General features: G+C 29.5%; 1 protein-coding gene across 4 annotated transcripts in view; it reads left to right on the top strand.

The window, feature by feature from the left end:
- LOC123275370 (homeobox protein prospero) overlaps nt 1-23296 on the top strand; it is a 111890-nt gene that overhangs the window by 20692 nt on the left and 67902 nt on the right. For all 4 annotated transcript variants that reach the window (XM_044743448.1, XM_044743453.1, XM_044743450.1 and 1 more), the window contains exon 3: nt 18305-18338. The gene's annotated coding sequence lies outside the window, so the exon portion shown is untranslated. The remainder of the gene's footprint in view (nt 1-18304; nt 18339-23296) is intronic.

Below are 23296 nucleotides of genomic sequence, written 5' to 3'. Positions count from 1 at the left end.
AAAGCGTCGCGACGTACTCGTGCATCGGTTGAGCGAAAAAGTGTAAGGGACAAGCTCACTTGCCTGTGAATTATTTTCTTCTCAATATATGAATAAAGAATCTCCTAACGATAATAGAAAAATATCATTATTATTTTTATTATTTTATAGACAACTATTAATCTATAATAAATTAATTTCGATATTGCGTAAAGAGTCATCTCCCGAATAACATATATTATCAAAAAGCATACAGAAATATTATTTCTCACTGAGTATGCACGAAATTCCACTTTAGATTTTTAGTATCATCTGATAACGCTCGGCCAGCATCGAAGTACTATATTTATATATAACGTACTTTGCAATTCTACCTCATGAGAATATTTCACTATATATACATCTACACATATTCGTTAAAATTTTCGAGAGCTTGCTAGGCTCTTTTCGTTTTTCTACCCTCTTGTTCATGGCCCGCTTCTCCAAAAGTACAATGTGTGCATCGTTTTCTGTGTACTAAATCCTTCAACTGAGAAAGATCAATTCCAATTGCACTCATATATGCATGCATTTTACACTTTCTTGCGTAGTAATATTACTGTTTGAGCAGTCGGATTTTTTTGCTCGTATACGAACGATAAACTATTTCGAAACTATTCATATATTAACTTATGCTTCTTTTAAATTGATGACTGTTATATTTATCTAAATACAATAAATTTTTCGCAAAATATTTTGTCTTGATTCATATCAACATAAATAAAAATAAAAATGATAAAGAAATTAATTAATTTTTCATTTTATTTCTTTATTATTGGCGATGAGTTATTTTTCTTTAGAATTGAGAAGATCTATACTTTACTTAGGGAATAGATAGCCACTAAAGAAAATCTATTTTCATTGGAAGTTTCTTCACCGGAAGCCAACTATTTCAAAACCAATTAAACTATTAGAAAGTTGTAATGTATACTTCGATGTAATTAAACTATTTGCAATTATTTTGAGATGTCAATGTTCATCGTATACAACAAAATTGATTCAATTTAAAATTTGATTTATAATACAGAAAAATTAAAGCTACATAAAAGATTTTTCTTTATAATGACAAAAAAAAACTTTATTGAAAAAATAAAAAATATATAAAAATTCTTGATTTAAGGAAATTTTTCTTAATTTTCAAAGAAATTTTACTTGATTCAAAAATTTTTCGTCTTGATTCAAGACAATTCCCCTCTTCAAGAGAATTACCCTCTTCAAAATTATATTCTTGGTTCAAGAATTTTTCTTTTGAATCAAGTTAATTTTTTTTTCAGTACATTCTTTTATTATAAGAGATTATTACCCCTGTAAGCGTAAGATTTGAGAGGAAAATTAAAATCGAAAAAAATTTTCGAAATTTTTCGGCCCTGGAAAGTAAATATCTATTCAATTCTAAAATATTATACGAATAAAGGATGAGCAATTGAGAAAATGCACGCTCACGTGTGTACATATAGGTATATTGATGAATATATTTGGTACAATTGAGAACTACGAGATTTAGATATGATTGTGGATGGTAATCGGATAAATGTGCAAATTTTGTGAGGTTGACGCAGCTTCCCATTTAGAAAAGTCCATGTACAATATATACATATATATATATATATATATATATATATATATTGTGAAAATGTGTTAGGCAAAGATAGAAAGAGAAAACAAGAGTGTGAACATGCGCGTGTCCACGTCTATTTCTGTATGCGTTAGTGTATTGTGAATAAAAATAATTAACGAAACCTACGGACATCGGAATCACGATTGATTTATGAGAACCTGAAGTTCGGAAGCGGCACTGGACATTTTGCAAACTGCGTGTTCACGGAGGCTCGATTGATTTTTTCCCTTCCTATGCCCTCCCGCTCTCGCTTTCCCTACACGATACTTTTATCGTTCCTATAATTTTCTTTATAAATTGATAAAAACCATGCAAGATGCATTAGATTTTTACAATTGAAACTCAAATTTTTATTTTTTTTTCGTCTTATTGGTAATCATGTAAAAAATTAGACTTTCTGATCTAAAAATTATTTTTTGGGTTTTGAAATCGTAAAAAAATTGAAAAATCAGAGAAAATTTTATAAATCTAATTCAACATTGTTGTAGAATTTGACGTTGAAGTGACGAAAAATGATTTGACAGTTCACCATGCTTCAATTAGTGATAATTAAAATTTCAAAATACTTCTTTATGCATTAAACTGCATTTTGATATATTTATAATAGACGATGGGTATAAGAATTTTCAGATCTGCGTAGTTCGAATTTATGTTAAATGAGTTAGCAACTTTTTTTACAAAAAAATTTCAATAAAAATCACGCAATGTTTTACACCGACTAATGATAATTATTTTTTATTTAGGGGAGGGTGGGGTAAGATGGCCCCCTGGGGCATAACGGCCCCCACGGAAAAAAAATATCGCTCTCAGAGCCATACTGTTATGCTACTGTAGTTATCTCCACTTGACTAACTGTTAGATTCTTACTAGAGCCATCTAGTAGATCGCTCTAATAGGTATACGTTAGTTAGCTAAAATAGCTAAACCGTATTGCTGGAAGAGCCAAACGGGATTGCTGAGAGAAGTAAACGCCTTGCTGTAGTCTCAGATTTCGCGCGCAGTCTTGTGTGTTGACATATTTCATAACCTCAAAAATATTCGTTTTGTTCATTGTGAATTCAATGATTACTACCAAATAAAATATTATTTATGAATTGATGCAAATTTATTTATTGTATCGAGCAATAAATTAATTTTATAGTAATGGATAACTAATAAATTAGTGCATAGCTTATGTTTTTTTTTATTCTTAAACAAATTTAAACTTAGTTAAAATAAAAAAATTATATTGAAAGTTTTTTTTCTAACTTTTAGACATTTTTTTTTTAATTGTTATTTTCGTATATTTATTTATTATTTTTTTAAAATTGTCAAACCTCTGATTATAATTTTATTGAATGACGTTAAAGTTAACAGTCACTTTATAATGTTTTAATTTTAATTAACAAATAAATTTTTTCTGAAAAATTATTTTTAAAAAATTGTATTTATGATTTTTTTAAATTTCTACACGTCAATTTTTTTTTCATTTTTTTTACCATAATTTATTTGTTAATAAAATTCTAAAAATTATTAAATATCTGCTAAATTAATTTTCAATTATATTTATTAGTGATAAATAATACGGAACCATGTTTTTATTTAAAGTATAATTTATTACGATAATTATCAAAATTTTTTATTGACTTTTTTTGTCATTTGATTTAATTTTTTTATTCAATCAAAATTAAATGAATCATTTCAAATTCATCAATTAATAAATAAAATTTTTGAAATTATTGTTTATAATTATTATTATGTATTGAAGTCATTATTTATAAATATTGTTATTCAGTTAATAGATATTGGTACGTGTGCATGTGGTTATGTTAGACGGCGCCGTTGAAAAATGTAGTTAGCGATTCTATCTAACTAAAGCATTTCTATCAGAGCCATACAGTATTGCTACTGTAGGAAAACGTTTTGCTGTCGTAGCACTCTACGAGTAGCTCTCTAGTAGATGGCTCCAGTAGCAATATTTTTTTTTCCGTGCCCCTTCAAAATTTGGTCGAAAAATAATTTTTTTTTTTGACCGAATTATCATAAATTTGATATATTTATATATTTTTGAGCTAATATAGGGGAACCTGGGGCACAACGGCCCACCTCAAAAATTAGATAAAATTTTTTTTTTCACTTTCCTTCAAGTTATGACCTCTATAATGTTTTTATGATATTTTGGGCCAATATGTGATTGTGGGGCATAATGGACCACTTGAAAAATAAATTGCAACGAAAGAAAAGTTTTTTTTCTCGAATTGAGATAAATTTAGGTTAAAATGAATTAGAAAAAATTTAATTGACCCGAAAAATTTAACAAAAAATTGAACCATACAGGGGAGAGTGGTACATGACAGCCCGCTGGGGCATAACGGCCCCTCTCATAAATTCGGTAAAATTTTTTTTTTTGCCCTCTGGGCGGAAAGTGGCAACTTTGGTCTCACTGCGCTAAACAAAGTTGCCGCTTTCCTCCTTCCTCGGACAAAAAAATATTATACAGCCCTTGGGAACTAAAAAAGAAAACCTCAGATCACATGTTTGTTGACCTCGGCTTCGCCTCGGCCAACAATTACATGTGATCTGAAGCTTTTCATATTTTCCTTCCCAAGGGGTGTAATATACTATTTTCCTATTTTCTAAAATAGTAGATTTCACCCCTAGGGAGGGAAAGTAAGAAATGGCTCAGATCTCATGTTATAGTCAACCGGGGCGAAGCCGAGGAATTTCTCCAAGGACGTCTTACTCTACCCTCTAAACATGAATTAGTGAAAATTCACTTGAATAAGTGAATATTCATTTATCCAAGTGAATTTTCACTAATTCATGTTTAGAAAGTACGCAATTCATGTTTTTTATTTTGAATTGATAAAAATATAGAAAGAAAAAAGGTTCGGTTCAAGATATTACGTATTTTAAAAGCTCAATCTGAAAACTCGACAATTTTTAACTTCCCGCTAAGAAAATTGAAAATTTTCAAAAATCGAGAAGTTATTGTTTTTACCCCATTTTTCGAAAATCGAGTTTTCATCAGATCTCGACGTTTTGAGGTCCTAGGAAACTTCCCTGACTATTTCCGCGATGGTGTCTGTATGTCTGTGTGTGTGTGTTTTTTTTTTTTTTTTTTTCTTTAGAGGGGGGAATCCTTTTTGCGGATTCCAGGCATAGCTGTTTCGCCTGGATATGTGAAGACTCGACGCAGCGTCATACTAAAACTCGACGCTAACGCCCCTACTCACTAAACCCTAAACCCCTTTTCTTCTTTCTTCTAATCCCTCATGGGAACCGCCGTCAGGCATTACTTCGTAAGGGGAGGAACTAGCTACTGTTCTTCCTTCTAGTGGCTAAGGTGTTAACTACCTTCCTTCTATCTTCTGATGTTTTCTCTTCTTCTTTCGGTGGAACGCAAGTCTTTGAGGACTTCTGTTGCAAACGTGTTGGTAGCGTTCCAGGCAGCTTCTGATGACAACATTGCTTTCACTAGTGAATCTGGTTGCATTCTCTGGTTCAGGATCCTCTCCAACTCTTTACGCTATGGATCAAAATGAGGACATACAAAGAAGACGTGCTCCGCATCTTCAGCAACTCCTGAGCAGGACGGGCACTCCGAAGAGTAATCGTGCTTAAAGCGGTGTAGATACTCTCGAAAACACCCGTGTCCCGACAACATCTGCGTAAAATAGTAATTGACCTCGCCGTGATTCCGGTTAAGCCAAATGTCGATCCGTGCCAATCGAAAGGGTTTGACTAAACTTAGATTTTGAATACAAGTTGGACCGATTCGGACCGATAGATTTTGAGAAATCCTAAAAAAACCGCGAAAAAAAATTTTTTCAAATGTGGTTTTTTTTTAATAACTTTCAAACGGCTAGACCGATCAATTTCAAGAACTAATCAGCTCTTAACATCGAAAAACCACGTCGATCGCCACCAAGCAGGTCGAAATCGGTTGATTCGTTCGTGAGTTATCGTTGACGAAAGAAATCGAAAAAAAGTGTTTTTTTCGAATTACACCGAAACTTCCGGTCTTATCAATTTGTGTTTAAAAATGTATCATAGAATTTGAAAAACTGCGTCGATTGCTACCAACCGCATGAAAATCCATTCATCCATTCAAAAGTTATTGCGGTTTGAAAATTCAAAAAATAGTGTTTTATTAAACTCCTATCAGACTTTTGGGCTCGAAGAGCTCAAAAGCTTAGAACAGCTAATTCTATGAGCTCAGAGAGCTCGAAATAACATATAAATTCTATTTTGGAGCTTGAACAGCTCAAACACGTAATAAGCGCAATTTTGAGCGCTTAATTACGAAAGTAGCGGGAAGTTGCAGGGATGGCTTTCAGGCCCGAGTCGAAAAATAACTACGGTCTTTTTCCACTTTAACTTTACACTAGAGTTTTCATATCGTGAATGGACAGGTATGTTTGAAGTTTTAATTGTCTGTAATTGTTTTGCTCCAAATTTGGTCCAAAAAATAAGCGCATATATTCCAGACATTTTTACAAAAATTTTTCACTTTAGTCAAGGAAATCAACAATAAAGTTAAAAATAACAAACTGATCACAATTAGTTTATTTGAACTTTTCACTTTATAGAATATGAGAAGTGCTCAATATGAAAGCCTAAAACGTACTAACCGGGATATTCTTGAGATTTTTTAACTATGCTCGGTTTTACTTGGTATGTATACATTGTTGTACATGTATACATGTTATACATAGCCAGACATATGGCCAAAATTTTTTTGAAAGTAGTGTAGACAAATAAAATTTTTATAGCTCTTTGAAGTAGTAGAGTCGTAAAAGTTGAAAGGCTTTCTTTGTATTTTAGTTCTTTTCAAGAGTACAAAAATTTTAAGTATATGGGTTTCGGAAAAAATTTTTCCAATATTTAAACATTGTGTTTATTGCTTATGAAAATTCATTATTTATGAAAATATATTTTTGATTTGTCAGCTATTTTAATTTTTTTATTAAGAAAAAAAATGAATAATACTTTCTGTCATTGTCATGCGATTTCAAGTATGGATCACCAGATAAATTTATGAAATAATTCGTTTACACATTAGAGAGTTGTCGTTTACTCTGTTTCAAGTAAGAACTAGAAAAAGCATAAAATATAATATTTCAAGTAAACTAAAAATATATAATAATAAAATTCGACATAAATAATACCATAAATAATAAAATTCAACATAAATAATACCGTACTTTTATACACATTTTAACATTGTTATAAGAAAATATTTCTAAGTTCCAAATTATACCTTCTATCAAAAGTGAAAATTTTTCTAAGTGTATAAATGTGGAAATATTTCTAAGTTCCACATTATATATCTCATTTACTTCTCACTTCAAAATATTTGGATTAAGATCGAAATGAGACTTTACTCGTAGACCGAAGTGTTTAAGGTCTTCTTGAGACTTTTCCTAAAAATAATGACTATTTGAGACATGAATGAGACTTACACATTTGAGACCTAAAACCGTAGTTATTTTTCGACTCGGGGGGTCAACCGTTTTCCTAATTTTTTTATTAAACGTTAATCAAAATTAAACTTTTGGAATAAAACATGAAACATACATTTTCGATAATTAGAAAATCACATCGAGATAATTTAATGAATATACGATTATTCGGAATGATCACAGACATATTCGTCAGAATAATCTTCGCCAATATCTGCGCAAGAATTATGAAACCATTTATTACAATTTTTACACTGAACCCATGACTCTGTGGATTCTGAGTAAAGTCCATTGCAATAAAGACAATGGCAATCATCTTTTTAATATTTTGAATGGTATTTTTTTTCAAATTTTTTGTTTTTAATCTATTTTTTTTTTTTTTTTTTTTTTTTTTTAACTAAGGACTTTTTTTGCTTCATTTTGATTTTCTTTTTCTTTGAGTTCACGGCGATACTCAAGACTCGTAAAAATTGTGGTTTTCCCTCGACGACGTTTTCTGGGAGGAGAATCCCCAGATTTGGTGGTAATGACTTCAGTAAAAAAAAAATTTTTTTTATATGATTTTTTAGGGAGAGGGCCGTTGTTCCCCAGGAAAAAAAAAAATTTTTTTTTCGATTTTTGGCAAAATTTCGACTGATTCATTCGAAATAGACAGAAAATAAAGGAATTTAATGGTTAAAACCCACAAAAAGGAAAAATTGGCTTAAGGGGGCCGCCCTGCCCCACTCTCCCCTATAAATCAAATATTTAATTATAACGATTTACTATTCATATATTCATAGTTCTATTAATCTTTGTCAGTTAAATTTAGATCTTTACTTGTCACTGGCTGTGATTAGTATTATATCCATGAAATTTACACCGATACTTCTCGTGGTCGAACGAAAAAAGGGTTATCTAATTAATTACAAGTGGCTAAGCTTGCAACTAATACATTTCAAAACTATCTTTTTATTTTATTTTATTGACACTGGAGATTATATAAGTTTATTGGAGAAAAAAATTAATCAATAAAATTCAAAATCTTCCTTGAACATATATATATTATAAGAGGAACCGATAATTTTGATCTTATAATTTATGCATTAATTTTGAAATTATCAATTTTACTTAAGAGGATATTTTTACTTATTTTTCATAAAATCTCTGATATAAATTTCTCAACAAGCGGGTATAAAATAAATATTTACTGAAAACTTGTTTGGCTGTTTTCACGTAAACTCAATTCAAATATAAACGACCAGGTGTTTTTCCATTATTATTAGTTTATTAATTTAATATTCAAGTATTGGAGATAAAGAAGAAAGGATAAGATCTTTGTAAATAATTTCTAGCAAATAGCTTCTTATTAAAATTTTTCGTTCTATTGTACACTGATAGAAGGATTTAGTTCTATTTAATAAGATTTAGTAACAGCTACTAAATGATTTAGTAACAAACCTTTCATTACCAAATATTAAGTAATAGGTACTAAATCGTTTATTAAAGCCCATTTAGTTCCACCAAATAGATATTTAGTAGTATTTAACAAATGACTTATTGGTACTCAATAAATTGTTTATTGGTATCAAAGAAATTAATTTTTTAGCTAATTTTAGCGTGTAACCTAACTTTTTAACTTAGAATAAATAAAAATAATTAGAATAAATAATTTTAAGTAAAAATATAAGGTATTATAAAGAAAAAAATCTCATTAAATTATATTTTTTTGTTTGAGGTATTTATAAAATTTAAAATTAAACAAGTTTTTAACATATCAATGATAGACAAATTAAAAAATGTAAACTAAACTCCACTGAGAAAAGACATAGGGGAAAGGGGGGGGGGGCAAAATGGGCCCCCTAAAATTTTCAATATCCAAAAATATTTAGGGGCAAAATGGGCCCCCAATATTTTCAACTCTCGAAGTGTTTGGGAGGTATAATGGGCTGATTAGACTTTAATAACCAAAGAATATTCTTCAGTTAAACGTGTTCTAGAATTTTTAAATTATACACGGAGAAAAAAATTTTGTTATAGAAACTCTATAGTAGTTAGTTAGTTGTATAAAGTTCCAGTACCCGAGTCAAAATCTCCAACGTTTCCAACGATACAAGCGTTAATTCAATGTTTTGAACTTTACAAATAAATAAAAATATATCTAGACATGAAAGACAAAAAATATATATAATGTATAGTGATCTTTTCACTCCAAATCGACCATCTTTGAACCCGATCCCTTCCAAATTTTTTCAAAGTGGGATTCCTTCATTTAATATTTTTAACTTCCCACTAAGAAAATTGAAAATTAAAAAAAAATCGGGAACGCTTGTAACGTTGGAAACGTTGGAATCACGTTCGAGACCTTGGAAACGTTGGAGACGTTGGAAACGTTGGAATCGCGTTTGAGACGTTGGAAACGTTGGAATAACGTTGGAGATTTCGACTCGGGTAGGTTAACGTATTCTTATAGTAACAATACCGTTTGGCTCCTGCAACTCTACATCGTTGAGCTCTGAGAGCTAAACGTTATTTACCTCTCACAACTCTACAGGATCGTTCTGAGACTATAACAAATTTTTGGAAGTCTGCTTAGTAATTTTTTTTTACGATTTAGCATTGATAATTTGATAAATACATGCAACAGAATGAATTTATATTGCCAACAATAATTGTATATGACAAATAAGAATAGTATTATAATATAAATAAAATAATAATAGAACTTATATTACAAATAAAAATTATTTGTAAAATAAAAATATAGTCGTCACAAAATTATCTTATTTTCTTAATTATATCAATAAATATTGGACATAAAATCATTACCGTATATGCACGAGAAAAGATAAATAAACGAAAACAAATTTTATTTTGTGTTAAATTCGGTCTTTTTAATGTATTCCGATAACTTATTACTTATCACAATATATTCAACTAATAAATTAAATTAACAGTCACTGCAAATGAACCTTGAAAAACCATAAATACAAAACTGTTCTAACGAAATTCAATTTGACGAAAAAAAAAACCTATTTCCTTAAATAAATAAACTGGAAACTTAATTGTCCTCATATATTTTTAATAATATGGATGAGTAACAAAATAATTCTGTTTGTCATTTTAGAAGGTTATAAAATATGTCAGCGCACTTCACTACTGCGCAACGTAGAGCGCTCCCAACTATACCGTTTGGCTCTGAGAACAATCCCGTAGAGCTCTGAGAGCTCAACAACATTGAGTTATCAGAACTAAATAACATTTTGTTACTGTAACTCTACAACGAACAGTAAACTGTGTATAGTTGTGGTAACTCTACAGTTACGTTACCAGAACGAAATTTTTTTTTCCGTGTAGAAAAAATTATATAGGTAAAGTACGAACTAGGTCGCGAGTTAAATAACAGCATTATTTACTATATTTTTTGTTAAAAAACTATTTGTTTTACAGAAGCTTCCCTGACTATTTTTGCGATGGTGTGTGTGTGTGTGTGTGTGTGTGTGAACGTAAACCTCTTATAACTTTTAAACGGCTCGACTGATTCAAACGGGATTGACAGCAATCGAAAGAGTTTCTTTGCCCCTAAATATTTTGTAATATTTAAGGTAATTAGGGCCAATAGATTTTGAGTAATCTCGAAAATAAAATTTTCAGAAAATGTTTTTTTTTTTTTTTCATAAATTTTAATCTGCTAAATCAATCGTTTTCAAAAACTAATCAGCTCTTAAGCTTAAAAAACTGCGTCGATTCCCGTCAATGCGATAAAAATAGGTCGATTCGTTTGTGAGGTATCGTGAACAAAATATCAGGGAAAAAGTGTTTTTTTTTTTTCTTACAGAACTCCGACATTTATTCCTGGATCGTTTTTGATTCAACAAGATGATTTTTAGAGCTTAAAAAATCACTTTAATCGCCGCCAATAACGTCAAAATCGGTTGAATGGTTCAAGAGATATTTAATTTTAAAAAATTAAAAAAAGCATTTTTTTAACATATCTTTGAAATTTCACGTCCGATTGTTTGGTTAGTAATAAATAATCTTTTTGTTCTAGAAAGACTGAACAGAATGCTTTTAATTTTTTTTAAATTGGTTCATTCATTTGTGAGATATCGTCAAAAAAATTCTAAAAAATTGTTTTTTTTTTTGTGATACATTTTTATTGGCTTCACCAATCGATTTGAAAAACTGATCGGGTTTTAAGCTTAGAAACCCGCGTTGATTGCCGTTAACGCGACTGAAATTAATTGATTAGTTTGAGAGATACTGTTATCGAAATAATTCAAAAAACTCGTTTTTTTTTTTTAAATTACTCCGACATTTTTTACCTGATTTATTATTGCTTTTGGCGTGAAATGTGGAGCGCTTAGGTATGGAGGTAGCGGGAAGTTGCAGGGATGGTTTTTAGGGTCTATTGTTATCCTAATTTTTTATACTGAATACATAATAAAAGAAATTCAAAATATAAAACAAGTAAGAAACATATTGAGTTTTTTGGGGGGCCCGTTTTACCCCACTTTTCTCAATTTTTTAATTTCGATATACACAAAAAAATTAATACCATAAACTCAGTAAAAGGCCAAAAAAAGTAAAACGAGCTGAAAAACTCATATTATAAAAATTTTCTGAAGGTGGCCCATTTTGCCCCACATTTTAAATTTTTCATTTTTAATGAACAGAGCAAATTGAGGTCAAATACTTGGCAAGGGACTAAAAAAAAGTAAAACCAGTGAAAAACACTAAGGATATCAACATTTTTTTCTTAAGGGGCTCATTTTGCCCCCCCCCCCCCCTTCTCCTAAATAGAAGACATTTATTGGGAGTATGTGTGTTTTTAAAGGTTTAATAAATCTTCCAAAATCGAGCTGAATAAAATAATATGAGTTAGTGAATAGGTTATGTATCACATAAACATTGGAATTAAAACATAACCATCTACCGACAATACTTGCAAAAGAAATATTTAGTACCTGTTACTAAATATTATTTGGTAGAACTAAATATTTATTTCCTTGTCATAAGGCTTCGTTCATATAAAGAAATCATTTATTAAATGGTAACAAATATTATTGATGGGTACAAAATATTTTTTTCTCCCAAATAAATGAATAAAATTTTGTTACTAAATCAGTTTAGTACTCCGTTCTAAATCCTTCTATAAGTGTATATGACTAGAAGCATTGTGAATTATTCATTTGGTAATTTAATATGAAAAAAAAAAAAATTATAATAGTAAGAAGAAAAATTGACAAATAATGTCAACGAACCGTAGTCCAAACAATTTTGAGATAATATTTATTGTTATGATTAGAAATTAAATCCATGGTTTGATTATTATTGTCTCGGGTGTCTCAAGATTGACATATATTTTAAAAACAGACAGATAAACAAGACAAACTACAAACTATAAAAGAGACCAGCTGTTTATATGGTCAAAAGAACATCGTAAACGAGATCTCGAGTTACTCCCACGAGATTGAGCTGGCTCACTCAAAGCTCCACCTCCCGCAGTGACTATCTTGCCTACGCCTATTTGATGAGATCTGCCAAAAGAAAACAGATCATCTGCCTTGTGTGGTCTTTGTTGATAGTTTTTTCTTCAAAGATCATTCGAATGATGAACGGAAAAACACAGTCATCACCTATCGGTTTCATTGCCGATATTTACGGTCAAACAAAAATCGCATCCCGTTCTTCCATTCAATTTTCTTTCTACATATTGACATTAAGCACTCGAGCAACCAAAATTCATTCTGCATGCTTCAAGATTATAAAATCTATTAAAAAAAAAAAAAAATTGTATACTCTGTATCCGAGACTAATCTTCAAAAGGAATACAATGTTTCTACATAATATTACACACATGATATGATTTTTTATTATTTGTATTTCAGCTTCTTAAAGTTGACCATCGGTCAAAAGTATTCAAATCTCAGTGGTTGCTAAAATAATTTATTAGAATTTAAATTGTGAAAAAAAATGATTAGATAAAATAAACAAAAAATAAATGAATACGGCTTTAAAGAAGAGTTCTTCATCATCTTTGTTGAATGTTACAGTTTTATAAAATTTTCAACCAGAAAGAACTCAATTGAGACTTTTTAAGTTTTTTTTTTCCTTCAAGTGTCTGGTTTGACACCCTTTAAAGATATTTCTTTAGCTAAGAAATGTTTTATATCTTAAAACTTCTTCCTTTTGGTAAACTTCTCTCTGGAATAGAATGAGGAATCCTCTGATCTTTTCGTTTTCTCGTCTTTATCAACAGATCACAAGACACTGTTCAAACCCTCTAAAGATTTCCCCTTTTATCTCATTCCACTATCATATAAACACAACTAAGTTTAAGAGAGAAAAGACGAAAGTGTAAACAGAAATGAGTTTTCTCAGTTCTCGCCCTCTTATAAAAGATTTCCCTCAAGATTTTCCGGGCCGCAGGCTACAGAGGGGACAAGAAAAGAGAAAGAAAACAAACCTGTTGAGCTAAGAAATACGCTAAAATTTCCCTCTTAGGAATGTAGAATACCGTTTTCTTACGAGAAACAGATCTGACCTCAATGCGCCCCTTCAAGTATTAAGAAACAACTTGTTGCTCGTGAAATTGAGTCCCGGCCAAGATTATCTATCACTTTTTTTTTTCTTTTTTCTATTCGCTACGGAAATGAAACAAGACACGCAATGCTGTTTCAATTTTAACCCTCTTATAACTATATAACTATAATTATATAACTATACCTCCTTATTTTTTTATAAACTGATCTCTATTCTTAAGTGATAAATCACTTGATTGTATTAATGTTATTAACATAACGACCGTGAATTTTTAATCATTCAAAAATTTACGGAAAGAGTGGCATACAGTAAAAAATTTTTCGTCATTGTGTAAAGTGTAAAAATTTTTGTGTAAAATATTACACTCTATAGTGTGTAGAATTTCACACTCTCATGTATTGATTTAACACACTAGAATGTGGAATTAACACTGTTTGTGTAAAAACAGTCAGTAACACAAATATTTGTGACAAATTTGATGAAAATTTTTTTACTGTGCATCCAGCACAATACGAATTTAATTTTCCTTTTAAAGACATATCAGAAAAAAATTATTAATTTTTAGAGTGGGAAGTTGGAAATAAATATTCAATTGAATTACTTGAATATAGCAGTAAAATTTTAATCGTTTTACAATCAATAAACACTAAATGTTTCTTTGTCGACATTTTATCATTATTAGTACTTGTTGAGTCCTTCAACTATAAGATTCCGTTCTGCTAAGAAACCACCTGTTGCATCTTGCTTGTTTCTTAGTATACACGGAGAAAAAAATTTTGCTATAAGAACTCTATAGTAGTTAGTTAGTTGTAAAAAGTTCCAGTAGGTTAACGTATTCTTATAGTAACAATACCGTTTGGCTCCTGCAACTCTACATCGAGCTCTGAGAGCTAAACGTTATTTACCTCTCATAACTCTACAGAATCGTTCTGAGACTATAACAAATTTTTGGCAGTCTGCTTAGTAATTTTTTTTACGATTTAGCATTGATTATTTAATAAATACATGCAACAGAATGAATTTATATTGCCAACAATAATTTTATATGACAAATAAGAATAGTATTATAATATAAATAAAATAATAATAGAACTTATATTACAAATAAAAATTATTTGTAAAATAAAAATATGGTCGTCACAAAATTATCTTATTGTCTTAATTATATCAATAAATATTGTACATAAAATCACTACCGTATATGCACAAGAAAAGATAAATAAACGAAAACAAATTTTATTTTGTGTTAAATGGGGTCTTTTTAATGTATTCCGATAACTTATTACTTATCACAATATATTCAACTAATAAATTAAATTAACAGTCACTGCAAATGAACCTTGAAAAACCATAAATACAAAACTGTTCTAACGAAATTCAATTTGACGAAAAAAAAAACCTATTTCCTTAAATAAATAAACTGGAAACTTAATTGTCCTCATATATTTTTAATAATATGGATGAGTAACAAAATAATTCTGTTTGTCATTTTAGAAGGTTATAAAATATGTCAGCGCACTTCACTACTGCGCAACGTAGAGCGCTCCCAACTATACCGTTTGGCTCTGAGAACAATCCCGTAGAGCTCTGAGAGCTCAACAACATTGAGTTATCAGAACTAAATAACATTTTGTTACTGTAACTCTACAACGAATAGTAAACTGTGTATAGTTGTTTTAACTCTACGGTTAGGTTACCAGAACGAAATTTTTTTTTCCGTGTTTCTTTCATAAACAAAGAGCCTAAAAAATTTGAGAGCGTATAAAACTCTTAATTTATCTTCTTTTCTTATGTAACGATAAGTAATAACTATAAATCTATTTTATAAAATTTTTATTGAGACTAATATTATTTCGTTCTTAAATTTTCATTCATTCAAAGTTTCACACAAAAATGTTTATCACTAAGTTTTTTAACGCAATAACGCAAAATTTTTTACTGTGTAACTTATTCAAACTAAACTTACTCGCGATGTTACCTTACTTTGATCATCAAAATGTATCCTTTGGATAGATTGATTTGATGTCTTGGTTTAAAGCTTAAAATTGAATCTTGTACTTATCAAATATCTTCTTGCATTAAATAATTTGATCTGCTTACCATCTGAAATTTTTTTCTAAACACCATTTATTCAAAAAAGTTCGAGTTTTCGTTTAAAGGTTTGTGACAATTTTATGAGTAAATTTATACAATTGTATGAAATGGTATTCTGACATCTATATTATGTAGAGTATTAAAGATATTACAGCACTTGACTGTCACTAGTGAAGCCATCTATAATAAAGTCATCTTAAGTAAATATACGAGAATGGTATCATCATGTACGTACACAAAGAATACATTTTGATATAAGTTGTTTCCATTCTCTTAAAGTTCTTTACTTTTTAAGAAATATTTTATTTATTAGTTACATTAATATTATTTTAATATATTTTCCTAAAAGTGTAATACAAACATGATATTTTTTCTCCAGATATAGTTACTTTATCTTTTTTAGTGATTTGATGAAAGTTCAAAAGATAAGTTTTTTTGTAGAATAAATGGGCGTTGTTGAGAAAGCCATATGTTCTGATATATGATTACATTTGAGGACACATGGTTTAATAAGACCAGAACTCTGCAATCAAATATTTTATAAGGTTTTGATTAGTAATTTCAATAGTCAGCACTATCATTATTATCATGAATATAAAATTCATAAATTAACACATACTATAAAATAAAAGTTTTCATACACTACTGTCATACAATCTTCTGTAATCACTGTTACTGAAGTGTCACGTTTTTTCAGTATTCAATTAATTATCGCTTTAGTAGATATTAAGTACATAGAATATTTATTATCGATTTTCTTAGCAGAATTTTTCATCTCTTTCTTTTTTTGGACACTAGAGTTGTTTTTCCTTCAGCTATTGTCTAAATGCGTGCTTTATAGAAGAACATATGATATCTAGTGACCGATACATACAATATAAATGATTGAAGTATTCGTGCAAAAAAATGTTGATTCATTATGAATTTCAGATTTTTAAACAAATATTATTTTGCAATGCATTTGACATAAACTCATAATTTTCTTCTAAAAATGTAAAAAAAAAAAAAAAAGCAGTGAACCAAATTTAATGACATTTTTTTAAAACTTTAATCGCGAATTGTAGATTATTTTGAAAAGTTTTCTACAAATAAAACTAACAAGACGAAATATATAATGAAATTTTTAGGTAAAAATAAATTATTTTGTATCAACATTCAACTGAGATATTTATATGAAATTAAAATTTAGAACGGCTTCCGAAAAATTCTGTTAGTAAATCTAATTTTAGACTGTTGATAAATTAAAAATAATTTTATAAAAATTTTCAAATCATTTCGAATCTACATTTGGCAAATAAAAAAATTATAATAATTTTATACCAAGTTAATTGTAAAGTTCAAAAATCGTTATATTTGTTCCAAAATCTAAATTTCATAAAGGAATTTGCAATGAACAAAAATTTTTTTAAATTGGTAAAAAAAAATAATCGGTAGAACAAATACAACGCTAAAGAGCAGACATATGGCATATATCGAGTAGTTTGATTCTACTTTGAGCTATTTTTTGTTTAATATTATTTTCTATCAGGGTATGTTCATATGAAATACATACTCAGAAACGATTTTCGAACCTCTGTAGAACTCAACTACTTCTAGTTAAAAGTTTAAATTTTGATATAAGATGATAATATACTATTATCTATTATCTAAAAGAGTTTTTTTGAAATAAAATACGGAATTAATCTTGAAAGTAAATTTGTTCGATATATTATGGAATAATTTGAAAACTTTATCGAAAATCAACAATTTGAATTGTTAAGATGTACGTTTTATGTAATGCAATGCTGTTGATTCAGAAATGAGCTCATGGAGAAAAGGGGAGAAAACAAAAATATATTAAAAGGAGGGACTTGGCCAAAAGCAGAATAGCTAATACATCACAAACTTAAAGACAAAGAGTAGGATGTCGTGGCCGGAACAAAACTTTACCTATTTGTTAAGTCTTGCTACTCGAAATTGTCTGAGACACTGGCATTGCTTTCCTCTCACTACATGAACGTTACATGAACTCGAGGGTAAGCATAAACTGCCTGATAACACTGAGAGAAGGTTATAGTTCGATGGCAAAGTTATATGCAACAAAACTTTGTGGGTGAATATTCTGCAATGACTTGACATCTTTTAATAAGATACATTGAAGAATGCATACTCAAGAAATTACTTCTTCTTATTTTTTCACATATTTTAAGTATTTCTACTATAACTCTGCAGATAGTCTTAGGTCCAAAAAATAACAAATAATTTTTGATTATGCGAAGATATGAGTGGATAGTCAAAATATTATGTAGCAAAATTGATATTTTTGATGAATTACATTAATAACTTTTTTAGGCGTTAAATTTATTATGTCATATGTACAATACCAGTTATTTGATTTTCTACTCTGCAATAAAATTTTAATGGTGTTTGCTTTAAAGTACTTCAAAAAAATTTTGTTATATTTTTAAAACAACTATATGATCATAATACGTTTATTTAACAGGTATCAATTCAATCAATTTTATTAAACACATTCAATGACCTTCATTAATAGTTTTTAAGTATTTCATTCGATAATATGTGTAACGAAAAATTAACCTAATTTTATTTTATGGTTTATTTTCAGAAACCAGCATTTTTGTCATCGCCACATCAAACAAGTAAGTATTTAATGAAAATTGAAATTGTCGATACACAAGATGTAAAAATTTTATATTAGGAGTACACGTAGAAAAATTTTGAGAGTAAAAGTTTATTTAGAAATATAACAAAATTTTCGTTAAGAAAACGATATGTGTATATTTCTTTGTAACGGTCTGGGAATATATTACTTTGACAATACAGTCTTAGTTCTGTTAGTGATAATCTTGTTTTCGCGATGCTCTAGAGATCCCTCTATAACTAATTTATAAACAGTTAAGTAAGTATAATAGCAAACGAAAATTTTAACGTGCATTTCAAGAGACTATAGTATAAAGAAGAGACTAGTTCGATTAAAATACTTAAAATACCTAAATCAAAAAGTTATAATGAACAAATTATCAAATGATTTGATTTTTTCGTTTTTTTTTTTTCAGTTTTTTGAATATAATTAAAATACATTTTTGTTTTATAAATTTGTACAATAAGGTTGATCAATTATAACGACGTTCTAATTAGCATATTGTCTAAGTTCATATTTTTTTGAAATTTTCAGATAGTAATAGGCTGAAAAATTATTATTAGAGTAATCGATACATATTCTGGATATTGAATTGATTGTTAAAGATGAAAAAAATTTTTAATTTACTTCTACTTCGTATAAATCAGAAATGAAGGAGTTTTTGAAATGGAGTTAGACATTTTGCTAATTAGAACGTCGATAAATAAATAACGAAATTTTTAATTAATCACTTTCCCCTTTTTAACATTCTAAGAATGTGTGTAAGTCTGTTATGAATACTATCCAATGATTTTCGAACTGCAAACATTGGCACCCTCTGTGAATGAACGCTTCACGCTTTTCCCTTTCTTTTTCTATCTGTCTTTCATTAATCGTTACCAACCTTTTTTTCTCAAGATAAGCAAGGAATATACTTCTCACTTGCAAAAACAGTTAAAAAAAAAAAAAAAAAAAAAAACTGGTTCTAATTGTTCTAAGAAACATTTAAAATTTTCAGTAAAGAAAGGTCTTTCCATTAATACATCCATACATAAAAGTATGTGTTGGTTGACAATGTAACTGCTTGCGAAAAGATAGTCGCCGGAGGGTTGTTGGAGAAGAGAGAAGGTAAAGCAAAAAAGGGATAGATCACTATTGAGAAAGATGGAGGGTATCACAGAGGTGGAGATGTGTTCTAAGGTAGATAATCATGCTTGCTGATTTCTTCCCTAATTAAAGTTGCACTGTCACCGACGAGCCCCTGCGGATTCGCAACCGCTTGCAATTCGTCGCTCTTCTTTTCTCACTCAACGTCAACACTGCCACATAGTTTAGGCTCATGCGTGTGACAAAGACGAAAGTACATTGCTCAGGGCATAAAGTTAGATGTATACGTATAGATATACTAAAATTTTCTTTCCTTTGAGTAACCATTCAAATGTTGTATGATGTAGTATTATAATCGATAAAAATTAGTTTTATTATTTTTTAGTTTCATACAAGATTAATTTATCGATTGCACGTCTGATAACGCGAACTTTTTTTCTGTATTTATATTGGACTATTTAAGAGGGGAAAAAAAAATTTTTAAAAGAAGTCTAACTAAGAAGAATTGATTTATTAGCTGATATATACAAGTATACAGATATAATAAGACCACAAACCATAAATCCATCTGAAATTTAAAAAAATAAAAAGCTGAAAACTTATTTTTGTTTATTATTAAAAAAAGTTAGAATGTATATCAATAAATTTGTATGTGATAAGCTGATATCATTATTTTTTATTTTCAAAATTTATATATGAATGAAATCTAATTATAAGCCGCACATGATTGTTATTAATTAGCTAATTTATAGTTCTAATGTTTCTTCTCGAGAAAATGATCATTTTTTGTATCTATGAGAAGAAAATGCCTCGAAAAATTTAAAACTGGAATCATGTCACAATTTTTTTTAAATATTCATATAATATGAATGCTTAAAATATGCAAAATTTTATTTATTTATTAATTTTTTTTTTAGAATTTTGCGGTTCTTCATTTGTATCAGAGTCCTTATCTATATATATATATATATATATATATATATATATATATATATATATATATATATATATATATATATATATATATAAGAGATTTCCACGTATATAGTCACTCATCACGATATCTCTGGAACTATAAGACCTAGAGACTTGAAATTTGGTAGGAATATTCCTTTCGCCGAGTAGAGGTCAGCTAAGAACGGATTTTACGAAATTCCACCCACAAGGAGGGTTGCAGGGGCGTTAACAATGAAAAATTCGCGTTTTTAAACTATAGCTCCTATCGACTCCAAATTTTGTAGGAATCTTCTGTAAGAGATGTAGAAATAATCTATAAACAAATATTACGATATCTCCCCACTGAGGGTTGCGGGGGTGAGTATTAACAATGAAAATTTTCAATTGTCAAGCTATAGCTCCTACAAACTCTAAATTTTGTAGGAATTTTCGGTAAGAGATGTAAAAATAATTGATAAACGAATTTTACAATATCCCACCCCACAGGGGGTTGCGGGGGTGGGTATCAATAATGAAAATTTTTAATTTTCAAACTATAGCTCCACAGACTCTAAATTAGGTAGGAATTTTCTATAAGAGATGTAGAAATAATAGGAATGAATTTTAAGATAGCTCACCTCGCAGGAGTTTGCGGGGGTGGGTGTTAACAATTAAAATTTTGAATTTCCAAGCCATAGCTCCTATAAACTCCAAATTTATTAGAAATCTTCTATATGTGATATAAAAATGATCTAAGAACGGATTTTACAACGAATCAACTTCAATAATGATCGCGGGAGTGGGTATTTAGAGATCATCTCAAAATGGATTTCAATGAAGTCTACTTTCGATAGGAATTGCAGAAATGGCTGTTGAAATCTAAAATTTTCATTTCCAAACTGTAACTTCTAAAGACTCCGAATTCGGTGAGAATCTTCGTGTATGATGTCAAGTTCAGCTAAAAATGAATTTTATCAAATTTCAACCTCAAAAGGGATTGCGGGGGCGTTAATAATTAAAAATTTTCGTTTGTAAAATATAGCTCTTATAGACTCCAAATTTAGTAAGAATCTTCTATATTTGATGTAGAAATAATTTAAGAGCGGATTTTACGACGAATCACCCCCAATAAAGATTGCGGTGGTGGGTGTTGACAATAAAAAATCTTAATTTCTGAAATATAGCTTCTAAAACCTGTGAATTTGATAGTAATCTTGTATTTGTCATGTAGAGATCATCTCAAAACGGATTTCAATAAATTCTACTTCAGACAGGGATTGCGGGGGTGGGTGTTAGAATTTCAAATTTTCATTTTCAAACTGTAACTTCTACAAACTCGAAATTAGGTAGGAATCTTTTATTTGTCATGAGGAGATCATGTCAAAGCGGATTCCAAAAAATGCTACTTTCGATAGGGATTGCGGGGGTGGGTGTTAAAATCTAAAATTTTAATTTCCAAACTGTAAATTCTGCACACTCTAAACTTGATAGGAATCTTTGTTTATGATATCAAGTTCAGCTGAAATTGGATTTTCTCGAATTTTAAACCCAAAAGGGAGTGCGGGGGCGTTAACAATGGAAATCTCTCATTTCCAATCAATAGTTTTTATGGACTCGAAATTTTGTTGGAATCTTTTATTTATAATGTAGAAATCATCTCGAATAGGATTTTACGAAATTCCTCCCCAACATAGAGTGACAATTGTCAAAAAAATCATATTCTTCAAATACAGTTCCTACAGATAAATTGTTCTTATTACGGGATCACGGGAATGTAACAGATTAAAATCAATGCATGTTCTAAACACTTGAAATATGGAAAAAAAATTTGGCTACTTATTATGAGAAAATTCGTAAAAACCATGTAGAAATAATTTTCTATGAATAATTGATGTCACGGAGGAACTTTTAATTAACGGTAAAATAAGTCGCACTTTAAGCTAGAAAGATTTCGACGACAATCATGAGACTTGCAATTACTTTAACTGAAACTTTCAATGCTCATTTGAAATTTTTTTCTTCGTATCAAATAATATTCATTTTTGGAAAAAAGCCACAAGAATGTTATAGTGATTGCACATTGAAAGTTACAATGAATTTTAGCTAGAATAACCACATGGATAAAAGATACAGGCCAATCCGATGGAATTTGGAATCTGTGCAAGTCAAAACAATACTCCAATTGAATTTCAAGTTTAGATCTAAAAATACAATTCTATAAAGTGCCCAGCGGAGCGGGCGGGTAACAGCTAGTAAGATATAAAGTTAAAACTATTCAATTTATTTCTAATCAAAAAATGAAGGAACAATATGAGGCGTACATTTTTGGGCTTTCTGAACTTTTTCATAATCCATATTAATAAAAAGTTAACCAGCATATATAAATGGTAATAACTCATATACATTTAACTAATAGAGTAAAACTGAGGGGTAATAAAGTAATACGGATTATATTGAGGGAAATTTCGATTTATTCCAGTCAGGGTTGATTTAAGGACCTAAAGAAAATACATATGATAGCCAGGTAAATAATATTGAAGAACAGAAAAAAGAGATTATAGTATAGTACAATATGGGAGATTTGACTCAAACAGGTCTCAAGGTGCATGTCTGGGTACATTTAAAGGGCCGAAATAAGAAAGTGCCAGATGGTTCGACCTACCCTAAAGTCTAAACTCCAATGAACGACATCAATTACTATTTCTCACTTATATATATAAGTGTATAAAATATATACACGAGTAACTTATCACGGAGGGATAACAATATAAGGGAATACATTTACTACCGATATTTTTTCAAAATTTTTTATCCGAATTTTTTTACTTAACTGTTGCATGCCTTAAGCGCGAAACGCGCAGGTATGCTCTACTCTCGCCTAAAAATCTTGATTTCGATTAAAACGTGATTTTCATAATTTAAACGAAAAAAATT

Source organism: Cotesia glomerata, linkage group LG1 (assembly GCF_020080835.1).
Source record: "Cotesia glomerata isolate CgM1 linkage group LG1, MPM_Cglom_v2.3, whole genome shotgun sequence".
NCBI lineage: Eukaryota > Metazoa > Arthropoda > Insecta > Hymenoptera > Braconidae > Cotesia > Cotesia glomerata.
The sequence above is the reverse complement of the archived record's forward strand: the minus strand, read 5'-3'. Positions and strand labels throughout refer to the sequence as shown.